This window comes from Mustela nivalis (assembly GCF_964662115.1).
Source record: "Mustela nivalis genome assembly, chromosome: 13".
Classification (NCBI taxonomy): domain Eukaryota; kingdom Metazoa; phylum Chordata; class Mammalia; order Carnivora; family Mustelidae; genus Mustela; species Mustela nivalis.
In genome coordinates this window covers 29587881-29601783 of record NC_139032.1, presented here as the reverse complement: position 1 = coordinate 29601783, position 13903 = coordinate 29587881, and the positions used below count along the sequence as shown (strand labels likewise).

The 13903-nt window shown below is 37.8% G+C and overlaps 1 protein-coding gene across 4 annotated transcripts in view; it reads left to right on the top strand.

Annotated features, from left to right (window-relative positions):
* The window catches only part of FANCC (FA complementation group C), a 283427-nt gene that overhangs the window by 49617 nt on the left and 219907 nt on the right, over positions 1-13903 (top strand). The window contains exon 1 of one of the 4 annotated variants that reach the window (XM_082697229.1): positions 11914-11926. The exons of the other annotated variants lie outside the window; for them this stretch is intronic. The gene's annotated coding sequence lies outside the window, so the exon portion shown is untranslated. Of the gene's footprint in view, positions 1-11913; positions 11927-13903 lie in introns of those variants that run through there. 4 annotated transcript variants of the gene reach the window in all.

Genomic DNA, 13903 nt, shown 5'->3' with positions numbered 1-13903 from the left:
TGCCTGGGATGCACAGTCTTCACAAAGAAGAGAATGCTCTGGCAAAGGAGCATTTGGTTTAGGGTCATATACATTTTTACATACAAAGTTACAAATCATTAGACAAAAGACATTTCAAGAAAGTTGCAGACCTTATCTTAGGTTTCTAGCATATGCAGGGCAGTGTGACATTAATCTTAAGGGAATAGGGAAGTTTCCCCCCCCCCCTTTTTTTTTTTATCTTTTGTGTTCAGAATGCTCCTTTTTGGTTATTTTCTTTAATGAAGCATATGTACAGTACACACACAGGGGCCAAATAGGGCACATGCTTTGAGGTTTTATGGAGTCATTTTGACCTTAGTAAATATAACTATAGCTTCCCTGGGAGCCCAGAAGGAGGACCTACAAATATTAAAGGTTGAAAATTTCCATTATCAGTGATAATTATGATTTTTGTGTTTTTAGCCATTAAAGTTATTATATTAGGACTTCTAGAAATAATAGCAAATATAATCTCCATATTTATAGATAGCTTGAAACTGTATAGTTAGATGTTCAGGTAAATGTGTATTGAATGATAGATAAATGAATCATCTAGATGCAGCCTTATTTAGAAGAAAGCAATATTGCTTTTACTTTCCTTCTCAGGAGCAAGGGAGCCTTTCCTTGAAGCCTCCATTCTAGGTGTCTTCTTCTCTCTCCTCTTTGGCCCCAGGATACAGTCATTGACAAGAGGAGTGGAATTATCAGGATTGATTTAGGTGGCATAGGTATTTTGGGTGTAAACCAGAAAGACCAGCACTGGTTATAAAAATAATCCATGATTATCATAGGAAATTTGGAAAATAATAAAAAGTATAGTATAAAAAATTTTAAAACTATCATCACATAGCGATAACTATTGTTAACATTGTGGGGTTTAGCTTTCTAGTTTTTATTTTTTAGAAAATTGTAGTCATGTTATATGTAGTTTTAGAGTCTTTTTTTTTTTTTTTTTAAGATTTTGTATATTTATTTGACAGAGACACAGCAAGAGAGGGAACACAAGCAGTGGGAGTAGGAGAGGGAGGCTTTCCACTGAGCAGGAGCCAGATACAGGGCTCAATCCCAGCACCCTGGGATCATGACCTGAGCCTCAGGCAGATGCTTAATAACTGAGCCACCCAGGCATCCCCATAGTGTTTTATAGTCTTAAATTTAGTGATCTAACACGACACATGAATTTTTTCATGTCACATGAGATGAGTGGTCTTCTGTGTTTTTTCATATGGCTGTGTTACAAATTATTTAAATAATTGTTTATTGTTAGAGATTGAGATCATCAGTAAAAACATTTTTTTTTAAAGATTTTTATTTATTTATTTGACAGATCACAAGTAGGCAGAGAGGCAGGCAGAGAGAGAGAGAGGAGGAAGCAGGCTCCCCACCAAGCAGAGAGCCCGACACGGGGCTCGATCCCAGGACCCTGGGATCATGACCCGAGCTGAAGGCAGAGGCCCTAACCTACTGAGCCACCCAGGTGCCCCCATCAGTAAAATATTACTATGTATATGGTAAAGGCCAGATAGTATCAGTCATTGTGTACATCTGTGGTAAGGAATGTGTGTGAAGGGGCATAAATACTTGCAAAGCTTTTGGTGTACTTCTCTGGTTACATTACAGAAAACCTGTGCCATTTACACTTCCACAAATGTGTATGTGAGTGTCTATTTAACTGTGTTCTTGTCAGCATTGGGAATTATTTTGTAACTGCTAGTTTTACAGACAAAATGTGGTATTCTTTTGTTTTTCTCTGCTTTTTGGATTACTGGTATTGAATATTAGCAAAAGTAGATACCTATTGAATGAAAGAATAAATGTGTGTTTCTTGTGTAGATTATCTATGCATATCCTTTACATTTTTCCTTTTTATTGTGATACACATAAAATTCAGAACATAAAGTGTGTTAAAGGTAAGTATAAAACTACACAGAATAAATATATAACAATCTATATTAAATTGGCTATTCCAAATATTAATTTACCTAATTTATGATATAATCATTTTAAATTGTAGTATCTCAGAGCCTACTCTGGTTGGGTGAGTTTTTCCATCATACATCCTCCTGCCTAATAGACTTCACCTTTGATACCTAATGAAAAATAAGTTCTTTCTTTCCAAATTCTTTTTATGTTATTTAGTAACTGTCTATGATTCTTTCTCACACCTCTTTGCTTTGGCAGCATAACATTTTATTTATCTTCATATTCTCCTGGTATCAAAATCTGTTTTCTGCTGTATTGAAAGAAATTAAAATTATTTTCTTACTCCTTGGCTCAGATTCTTTTTTCATTTTTAATTGTAATTGTGTGCGTTTGTTTGTGGGGGTGTGTCTCAGAGCTTGAGTAAGTGACATTTTCTTGTGTTATTTATTAATAGTTATAACTCCTGTTTATTGTTAACATTTTTCTCATGTTATCTTCTCTTTTGGTTCTATGAGATTATCAATATCCTTTTCCTTTATAGAGAGATGAAATATTATGGGCCTTACAGCTAATAGTGGTAGCTGGGATTGGAACCTAGCTTGCTAGTGATATGTTTGGATATTAAATTGTAAACTATACTGTCTTTGGTCTTGCATGTAGAAAGAGACTGACCTGAGGTATCCAAGTTATGTTGAAATTTATAATTAATTTAAATTTGGTTCTTGTTCTCAAGTGGACTCTTCTCCCTATTATTGGCAGCTAGAAAAATAAAAGGCCTCAAATATAATTTAATAAAGCCAATAAGAACCATATCATTTTTATAGTCATTTTTGCTGTAAACTAGTGTTCGTACAACCCATGACTTGACACTTGACCAAACCGTCTTACATTACCTTATTTTGAATGTAGCAAGAACTGGCTTAACAAAATCTTGAAACCTCTGACTCCAATATTTGTGCTACAATAAACAATTTTGGGGCTTTTAGGTTTGTGTGGTGCACAGCCTGTCCAGGCCATTGACGCTTATTCTCATTGTTGACTCCCTGGCTTTCATGAGCAGTGTTGTCAACATTTAGGCTTTCCAAGGGAGATTATTTCTACCTAGTGGAGAAATCTTGGAGAAAGCCATCAGCTTCTTTTTATTAGAAATACAATAATTAGTGATAGTATCTAACATTTCTTGAATGCCAGGCACATGTCCAAGTGCTTTCTGTATATTGACCCATTTTAAGCTTCACTGTAGCCCTATTAGTTTTTTCCCCATTTTACAGATACCAAAACTGAAGAACAGGCAGGTTAAATAACTTCTCAGGGTCACAGGGCTTATATCTGGCAGAGTGGGAGTTCAAACCTTGGCAGCTACCTCCAAAGTCCTTCATCACTTTGTTACACTAACATTTATTAGATGGAGAGAGGGAGGCATTGGTGACTCAGAAATAGGCATTCATATTTTTGGAAAGGCTGACTTGATGCTTGGTAGCAGCTCAAAATAGTTAAGCAGTTACCATTCATTAAATCCTTGACTCATAAAATGAGTCATCCTGCACCTAATATTATGGTGGGACACAATGAGTCAAGCATATTCTTTTGTGTTCATACAGATGTAGATAAGATTGCATTTCCCGTAAGCAAAATGGTCTCCTAGAAAGATAGTGTTTAAAACAGCTTTGGAGGGTAGATTCAGAATCATAGTAACAGCCACAGAATGATCAATGACCAATGTTCAATACTCTCTGATAGTGTAGACCATGCCTTACTGGTCTTGCACTCTATCCTTTATAATGAATATTTCAGAAATGGCAGACTGAATAATTTGAAATTGCCCAGGCTGGCTATAGGCAGAATTTGTCTTTGACACCTTCTCATTTTACCTGTCACTGGCACTTGGTCATCTCTGCCTTTCCCAATACTAGGTGGGGTGCAACCACTTTACTCATTGTCAACAAATCCCTTCTTAGATAGTCATATTAATATTTATAAGTATGGTATGCCTTTTCTTAGGAGGGCATTTGCATTTAATAAAAGAGTTAGAGGCCACGCTACATTACTGTTGAGATTTGTTTCACTCCTTCCTGAAGATGAGGAGGTTTCTCCTTTTTATCTGTCTCTCTGTCATCAGTCTATCTTGTTCTGTTGCCAAGTCTAGGTCTCAAGAAGGATACTTGGGTGGCCCAAGTTAACACTGGTGGGATGACTGATACTGATAAGGGTGAATGATGGAAGTGATTCATTGCAGAGCACCATTTTAATCTCACCTTTCCCCTCTTTCCGTAGTTGAAAACTGACAAGTAAATGAAAACTTGGTTTATCATTTTTGGGCATTTAATATTACCCCGTGTTCTATACCATTCCTCCTCACTGCCTCTCATCAGGACTACTGAGGTGAATGAATTAGGGAAATTAAAGTGAAAATTCTGACCCAGTTTTTGGAAGTAGTTGATTGTGTAGTTTTTGGCTAATTTAGAAAGCTGTCACTTAAGAGTGTCTCTTGGTTAGAATTAATTGGTCAGTTCAGATGTGGCACAGTTGCTTCTCTGTTTGTCCCTAAGGTAGTAGCGTGTGGTGGAATCAGCTACTGGTCTGAGTTCAGGGATCACTGGCTGGCCTAGGGGACAATATGGAGTTAGGATCATATGGGGGTTATCAATATGGAGTTAGGATCAACATGTGAAGGGTAGAGGGATCTAGAAGCATAAATCTCACCCTATTTTTCATCTTTTGCAGAAGCCTCTCTTATTGTCCCTTTGGTCTTAGAATTAGAATTTTTTTCCTTGGTAATGGTCAAGATCAGTCTACCAGGGCAGGGACATAGTGAGACTGTCAGCCTAGGTTTTTTTAAATGGCAAAGGGGTAAGCTTTCGTGGTTTGTGTGTATAGGTGAGATGTTTCACACAATTGAAAATCTGCAAGGACAGAGAATAAATCCTTAGAAGCATGTGCATTGCATGATGGCCAGAGGAAGAGCTCTCAGAAGGGCTGACTTAGAAGGTACTGTTGGAGAAAGGAAGAGTAATGTCCATGAAACCAAGGGAGGAGGGCATGTATAGGGTAAGCACTGAACTGTTCGATACTGCAGAGAAGGCATATAAGACCAGAACAATTAATGCTGCACTTGTCTCAGGAGGCTTGGTAGCACAGAGTTGCTGTTGACCTTTGCTCAGATATCTTCAACATGATGGTAGAAACCGAAGTCATTTCTGGAAACTGAGGAATGAATAATTACTGAGGAAATGGAGACAGTAGTGAACGAGTGTGTAGACTATTCTTTCAAGATGCTTGACTGTGAAAGTAAATAAGGGTGTAGGATGATACGATCAAGGAAAAGCTTTTTACTTTATTCTTTTTCAGGATGAGGAAAGAAAGTGGGTTTTTTTGGTTGTTGTTTGTTTGCTTGTTTTAATAGGCCAAGAGAAAAGGAGGTGATGGATGGGGAGAACAGTGGATGGAGAAAAGTGTTAAATGAGATGGGAAGGGATAGGAGTGTAGTCTGGGTGGGGAAAGAGAAGGGTCCAGGAGACCTCAGGAGAGGATGCAGTTTCATTTGACAGTGGGGCAAGTGTAGGGAAGTTGAGGACATTCTAGACATAGTTTGAAAGGTAGAGAGACTGTCTCTGACTGAGTACAGATTCACTGCATTCACAAGAATATAGGTAATAGAGTTTCAAAACATTCTATAATTAAAAATGCATAGAATTTAAGATTATAATTTAATTTTTTTTCTGAATTGGGTTATCTTTTAAATTTTATAATTTTAATTTTTTTTAGGTTTATTAAGTAATCTGTACACCCAACATGGGGCTCAAATTCACAGCCCCAAGATCAAGAGCTGCATGCTTTTCCAACTGAGCCAGCCAGGTGCTCCAGAATGGAGTCATCTTTTAATTATTCCTAATATACAGTCAATTAAAATGATGTAAACATTTGACAAATTTAAAAATCTGTTAAACATAAAAGTAAAATTTCATGCCAGTTGCAGTTCTTGATGGGTAGATTGGGGAGGGCAGTGATATTTCTGTTAAGAAATGTAGTAGTGTAGATTTTTTGAATGATCTCTGTTTGGAGCCCTGGGTTTTGCATCTTAGCACTATCATGTACCATGGTGAGAGTCAGATGGAGTAAGAATCAGGAATGGCTTCTTTAAAGAAGGAAAAACCCACTTCCCTTCTGGTACCTCTCCTTTATTTTTAATAGTCTGCTTACAGAATACTTTGTTTTGCTTCTCACACTTGTGGATACCAGCTAGGGTCCACAACTTAACTCATTCTGATACCACCTAGAGATAGTGTCAGAAAGGAAGGGGGCAGAGGGTTCCTAGTGCAGGAGATTTGGTCTCTGTGGGGTTTGGGATGCACCACCATCCTGAACATGGATGCATTCTTTACCAACACGGAAGCTCTCCTAAACCCCAAAGTTTGGGGATTTTTATGGAGGCTTTGTTATGTAGATATGATTGATGAAATCATTGGCTATTGGGGACTGATTCAGCCTCCAGCCCCTCTCTCTTCATTGGAGGTGTATGTGGAGGGGTGAGACTGAAAGTTCCAACCCATGAATCATGATTGGTTCCCCTGACAACCAGCCTCTATCCTTAGGAGCTTTCCAAATGCATTAACATAAACTCAAGTGTGGTCAAAAGTGGCTTGTTATACATAACAAGACACCCATTTCACCTTTATGGCTGTGAAGCTATTTCAGTAACTGAGAACTTGAGACCAAATATAACAGAAGATGTTCCTATTACTCTTATCACTTAGGAAATTCCAAGGGTTTGGGAGTTGTGAGCCAGGAACATTGGATGAAGATCAAAAAACATATTTCTTACTACATACTACACAGTGGAACATCACAGTTTTCTTCTACAAAGTGAGAGAGGAATGATTATGACAGGAGAGGGAGGAAAACAGAGGCTTAGACTTCAGTTCTTACATAGTTTTTAGGAAAGAGAATGATGCCAAATTCATAGTTTGAAACCTAATCCCCAAAGTGATGGTATTTGGAAGTAAGGTTTTGGGAGGCGGTTAGGTCATGAGGATGGCGCATTTATGACTGAAATTACTCCCTTATGAAAGAGGACCCAGAGAGCCTCCTAGTCCATTCTAATGTGTAAATACACAGCAAAAAGACGGCTGTCTATGAACTAGGAAACAGGTCCCTACTAGACATTGAATCTGCAGTGTCTTGAATTTGGACTTCCCAGCCTTCAGAACTGTAAGGATTAGGTTTCTGTTATTTAAAAGCCACCCATTTTGTATTTTTTAACAGCAGCCTGAACAGACTAAGAGTACTTAAGAAAGTTGAAGATCTAGAAATTGATCTTAAAACTAATTGTGCCTGTGTACTCCTTAGAAAATCTTTGTATATCACCACTAGAAAGTATACCTCAAAGTTAAGACAGTAGTACAGAACAAAGTCTGGAAGCGTGGCAGGGCTGGGTCAAGGTCATTGAGCTTTCTTCAGTGTATTTGTTTTTATTGTTTCAATAATACGGCTTTTGAGAGTCCTCAAGTCATTCTGAGTTTAGTTGGGTAAGTGACTAATACAGGGTCTGAATCTCATTTATGAACTGGGGAATTTGCGTTTAGACGATCCCTAAAGTTGCTTCCAATTCAAAAACTGATTTTGTGATCTAATAATTTGTATAGGCCACCCTTGATACTGGTAATGCATAGAAATTGAGACCAGTTTTATTCCCTTTCCTTTTCTTTTCTTTCTTTCTTTCTTTTTTTTTTTTTAAAGATTTATTTATTTATTTGAGAGAGGCAGAGATTGTGACAGAGATCATGAGCCTGGAGGAGAGGGAGAAACGGGCTTCCCGCTGAGCAGGGATTCTGATGTGGGACTCCATGGGGGGCTTGATTCCAGGACCCTGGGATCAGGCAGATGCTTAACCAGCTGAGCCATGCAGGCACCCATCATATGCTTTTTTTAATGAAAGGTTAATGTGGTTGGTTTTTCTCTTCTATCTTGTGATGTTTTGCAAATAATTATTGTTTGAACTCTTCGGAGTAATTTTTGGACTCTGTTCTTAAAATATATTGGTAAATAGGTCATCTTTCAAGATATTAAAAATTAAGTTATATTCCTTATCCATAAGAAATGCTCACAGATTTACTATTTTTTCATTTGCTTAAATACGGGCCTGTGTCCAATTTGACATTGTAGTGATTATCATTTCTTTGAATTTTAAGACTCCCTCTTCTTCCCACCTACAAATACAATGAAAGAAACTAGAGAGTCTGAGCCAAGGAGCAAAGGGGAAAGCATAAAGAAAAAAAAAAAAATTAAAATAAATAGAATTTTGATATCTGAAAGTAAAATAAATAAAAAATTTGTTGGCCAAAGATAAAAAATGTGAGAATAAATACTATATATTTACTGAATAACATAACACATTCTGGAGAGAAATCTTTTTTTTTTTTTTTTTAATTAAGTAGGTCTTGGGTATATAGCTTTATAATTCAAGATTGTATACTCTACAGAGTGATCACCAGAAGTCTAATACCACCCATTGCCGTACAGTTGACTCCCTTCATCCCTTTTCCTTACTCCCTCCCCTTCTGGTAACCACTAATGTATTCTCTGTATCTGTGAGTTTGTTTTTGTCTTGTTTTGTTTATTCTTTTGTTTTGATTTTTTAGATTTATGTATGAATGAAATCACATGGTATTCTCTTTTTTCTGTCTGACTTACTTTGCTGAGTGTAATACCCTTAAGGTCAATCCATGCCGAAAATGGCAAGATTTCATTTTTTTTTAATGGTTGAGTCATAGGCCATTGTGTAAATATACCATATCTTCTTTATCCATTCACTTTTTGGACATTTAGTTTGCTTTCATATCTTAGCTATTGTAAATAATACTGCAATGAACATATGGGAACCTGTAACCTTTTGAGTTCATGTTTTTATATTCTTTGGAAAAATACCCAGTAGAATACCTGGGTCATATGGCAGTTCTCTTCTTAATTTTTAGAAGAATGTTTTACATAGCGGCTCTACCAATTTACAGTTTTGCTAGCGATGTACAAGCATTCCCTTTTTTCACATCCTTGTCAGCACTTGTTATTTCTTGTTTTTTGATAATAGCCATTCTCAGTGTTAGGTGATATCTTACTTTTGTTTTTATTTGTATTTTCCTAATAATTAGTGATGTTGAATGTATTTTCATGTGCCTGTTGCCTATCTCTACGTCTTCTTTGGCTAAATGTCTATTCAGATCCTCTGCTCTTTTTTAGTCAGTTTTTTTTTCTTGTTTTGTTGTATGAGTTCTTTATGTATTTTGGATATTAATTCCCAATGGTTATATGGTTTACAGATATCTCCTCCCTCCAGAGGGTTGCCTTTTTGTCTTGATGATGGTTTCCTTTGCTGTGCGGAAGCTTTTTAGTTTAATGTAGCCCATTTGTTTATTTTTACTTTTGTTTCCCTTGCTTTTGGAGTCATATATCACTTTAGTGTCAGAGAGCTTATATGTATGAACACAGATGCAAAACCCTCTTTTCCGTGTTTTTGTTTAGGAATTTTACAGTGTCAGGTCTAGAGTTTGACGATTTTGTTTATCTTTTCAAAGAACTCTTAGTTTCACTGAACTTTTCTACTGTTATTTTGTTGTTTGTTTTTGTTTGGTTTTTTGGTCTTTATTTCATTTGTTTTCACTCTGATCTTTATTATGTCCTTTCTTCTAACTTTGGATTTTGTTCTTCTTTTTCTACTTCCTTTAAATATAAAGTTACATTTTTTGAGATTTTCTTATTTCTTGAGGTAGGTGTGTTATTGCTATGGCTTTCCTCGTGGAACCACTTTTGCTGTATCCCATTGATGGTGTTATGTCCTATTACTGGTTTCATTTGTCTGTAGATTTTTTTAAATTTTTCCTTTGATTTCTTCAGTGACCCATTGGTTGTTCAGTAGCATGCTATTTAATCTCCGTGGTCCCCCCCCCATTTCCTGCTTGTAATTAATTTCCAGTTTTATACCATTGTCATCGGAAAAGATGTTTAGTATAATTTCAGTTTTCTTGTATTTATTGAGACTTGTTTTGTGACCCAACATGTGATCTATCTTGCAGAATGTTCCACACACACTTGAGAAGATCATGTATTCTGTTGCTTTGGATGGAATGTTCTACTTATACTTCATGAGTCGATCTGATCTAATGTTGTTTAAAGCCCATGTTTCCTTATTGATTTTTTGTCTGGATGATCTCTCCATTGATGAATGTGGGATATTAAAGTTCTGTCTATTACTGTATTGCATCCAATTTCTCATGTTAGGTCTGTGAATATATGCTTTATGTTTTAGGTGCTTCCATGTTGGGTACATATATATTTATAAATGTTGTATCTTCTTGATGGATCAACCTCTTTATCATTATGTAATGTCCTTTTTCTTTTATTACGACGTTTTTTTAAAGTCTGTTTTGTCTGATACGAATATAGCTACTCCCGCTCTCTTTCATTTTTATTTGCATAGAATATCTTTTTCTATCCTTTCGCTTTCAGTCTATGTGTGTTCTTTCTTCTGATGTGAGTCTCTTGCAGGTAGCATATAGTTGGATCTTGTTTTAACTTTTCTTTTTTTTAAAGATATTTTATTTATTTATTTGACAGAGAGAGATCACATGTAGGCAGACAGGCAGGCAGAGAGAGAGAGAGAAGGAAGCAGGCTCCCTGCTGAGCAGGGAGCCCTATGCGGGACTCGATCCCAGGACCCTGAGATCATGACCGGAGCCGAAGGCAGTGGCTTAACCCACTGAGCCACCCAGGCGCCCTGTTATAACTTTTCTAAATTCTGTTTTGATTTTGCTGCTCTAAGGGAGTCTTCTGCTTTGACTCCCAGCTTGCTGATTGCTCTTCTTCGCTCAGTTTGCTGTTGAAACCCTCTGTAGTGTTTTTCAGTTCAGTTATAACTTCTGTTTGGTGCTTTCTTTTATTTTTTAAATCATTTTGCTGGAGTTTCCACTGTGTTTATTCATTTTTCTCCTGAGTTCAGTGAGCATCTTTATGATCATTACTTTGAGCTTTTTATCAGGTAAATGGCTTTTGTCCATTTCATTTAGTTCTTTTTCTGAGGTTTTGTCTTGTTCTTTTGTTTGGAACATATTCCCCTCTCTCCTCATTTTGCCAACTCTCTGTGTTTGTTTCTATATAGTACATATGCCAGCTAACTCTGACAGTCTTGAAAGTGTGTGGTCTTATGTAGGACATATCTTGTGGGGCCCAGAAGTGCAATCTCCTTGGTCACCAGAGCCAGGAGCTCATGGGGTGTTCTCTGTGTAGGCTGTGTGTGCCCTCTTATTGCGGTGGGGCCATGGCTCTGTCATGTTGGTGGGTGGGGCACATCTGTGACTGTTGTGGCTCATTGATGGTTGAGATTGTCTCCTGACCTCACTGCAAATGTTGTGGCCCACTGGTCGTAAGGCTGACCCTCCATGCAGCTATAGGGCAAGTCAGTGACTACTATGGTGAGTTGGTGTGTGGGGTTCTCAGTAGGGTGCACCTATTGGCACCAGGAAGTTGGAGGGAGAATTCCGGAATGGCACCCACCAGTGCTGGTATTAGTAATGTAGGCTGAGATTACAGAAATTGCTCCCACCAGTCTTCCAGTTCCAAGGGAGGGTCCTTGCTGTTTTCTGACTTATCAGCAAATACTTAAAGGTTAGTAAATGGGTTGAATTTACTTATGGTCTGTGCACCTTTCAAACTGATAGTTTTGCACTGGTGTCCTGGTTGAGTGAGTCATTGCAGGAGGACTTTAAGAGCACGTTTTCTGTTCCCTGCATTTTTTTTTTAAGTTTTTCTGAATGTAATCCTCATTTATTTTCAAAGCGCCGTGTTTTTGAAAATTTTTCCTCTTGTGAAGGATCTGAGTTGGTGTGCCGTGTGTGGCACAAACTTGAATCCCTTGCTCCTCAGGAAAAAGTTCTGAGTTGTTGCTATCCTTCCCAGTTGTGAGTGGCTGTGGCTGGGAGGTGGTTGTTTACTGGTGAGTCTTCTCTGCCTCTCTTTCTGTCTCAGTGCTGTGCTTTTATCCTTTGTTATGGAGGCTCTGTTCATTTGTTTTTCAAATTCCTTTCAGAGGGAATTATTCCATATGCAAGTATAGTTTTGTTGTGTCCATAGGGGGAAGTAAGTTCAGGATCTCTTTACACTGCTATCTCCAACCCAACTGTAGAAACTGTTTATTATTAGAACTTTTTAGATTGGAAACCTGGGTACATAGGTAGTTTCTTTGTTATCTGAGTTGGCAGAACATCTTTTTATAAAGATTTTATTTATTTATTTGAGAGAGAGACAGTGAGAGAGAGCGTGAGTGAAGAGAAGGTCAGAGAGAGAAGCAGACTCCCCGTGGAGCTGGGAGCCCGATGCGGGACTCGATTCTGGAACTCCAGGATCATGACCTGAGCCAAAGGCAGTCGTACAACCAACTGAGCCACCCAACCAACTGAGCCACCCAGGCATCCCCAGAACATCTTTTTATAAAGAGCCTAAGAAATTTCTCCTCTGAAAGAGTGTCAGGAACAGTTGTTCTTCTTTACAGTTGATTTCTGTTTAGCTTTTGGCCAAACTGATTCATGATTTGTCTGCCAGTGTGGGGTTGGCCATGAAAACATACAGAGCTAGTTGGTGCCATTTTGTGTGCTAACCTCTGTTTCTTCCCGTGATTCTGTAATAGTTGACCACCACCTGAATGGTATAATAGAACATAAATTTCCTGTGTTACACTGTTGAAGGGGCCAATTCTGGAATTAGTTTCTCTGGGATAAAATAAAGGAGTGCCAAGGCTGATTACTTCTGGAGAATCTTTTTCCTTGCCTTTTCCAGCATCTAGAGGCTGCCCTCATTCCTTAGCTCTTGGCTTATCTCCTTCCCTTAAGGACTCTTGTGATTACATTGGGCCACCTGAGTAATACAGAATAATGTCCCCTTCTCAAGATCCTTAACTTATCACCTCTGCAAAGTCTCTTTTGCCATGTAAGATAACATATTCACACGTTCTGGGATATCGGACATTTTTAGTTTTTTTTTCATCCATTTGCCTGAGGTTGTATTTTACAGGGCCTAATTGAATGAGTAAAGGTTAACCACCTTAAATATTCTTGGAGCAGGTTGGAGGTGTTAAAAAAAAAAATCAATACAAAGCAAGTGTAATTAAGAAAATAATGGAGTTCAGGAACAGCTCTGGATTGCAGGTTTTTCCATCTGACTTTGGAATTTAAAGAATATTCAGGATTAGTTTCAATTCTTACTTATTCCAGTGCAAAATTTGGTGATCTTGAGGATTTTGTGTAAATTTTGGAAAGTTATGATTCAGCCTATTTTAGGGTAAACCCAGGGTTTTACCTGAGGGAATTAACCAAGTCCCTATATTCAGCCTTCAGTGGTCATAGAACACCCAGTTTTGCTTGTCCTAGATGTATAATTCTACTACAGTTTGTGATTGCTTCAGACATTGCCTAAAATTCTTTGAATCTTATACCAAACTTGACTCTCCTGCTTTCGGAAAGACTTAAAGTAAAGGAAGAACCACCTCTTTCTGTGACTCCATTATAGACCCTTAACGTATTAGAAGTAAAATTAATTCTTTAGGGCATTGTTTCTGAAACTGCTATTCTATATTATACTCTTTTATAGTTTCTTTTCTTTTCTTTTGTTTAGAGAGAGAGAATGAGCATGCATGTTGTGGGAAGGTACACAGGGAGAGAGAGAAAGTCCCAAGCAGTCTCTGCACCCAGCATGAAGCCCGACTTGGGGCCCAGTCCCAGCACCCTGACATCATGACCTGAGCTGAAATCAAGAGTCAGTTGCTCAACTGACTGAGCCACCCAGGTGCCCCTCATAGTTTCTTTTTCAATGGCTTTATTGAGATAGAATTCATATACCATAAAGTCCTCCATTTCAATTGTACATTTCATTGTAGTTTAGTACAGTCACAAAGTTGGACAGCCATCACCATAGCCCA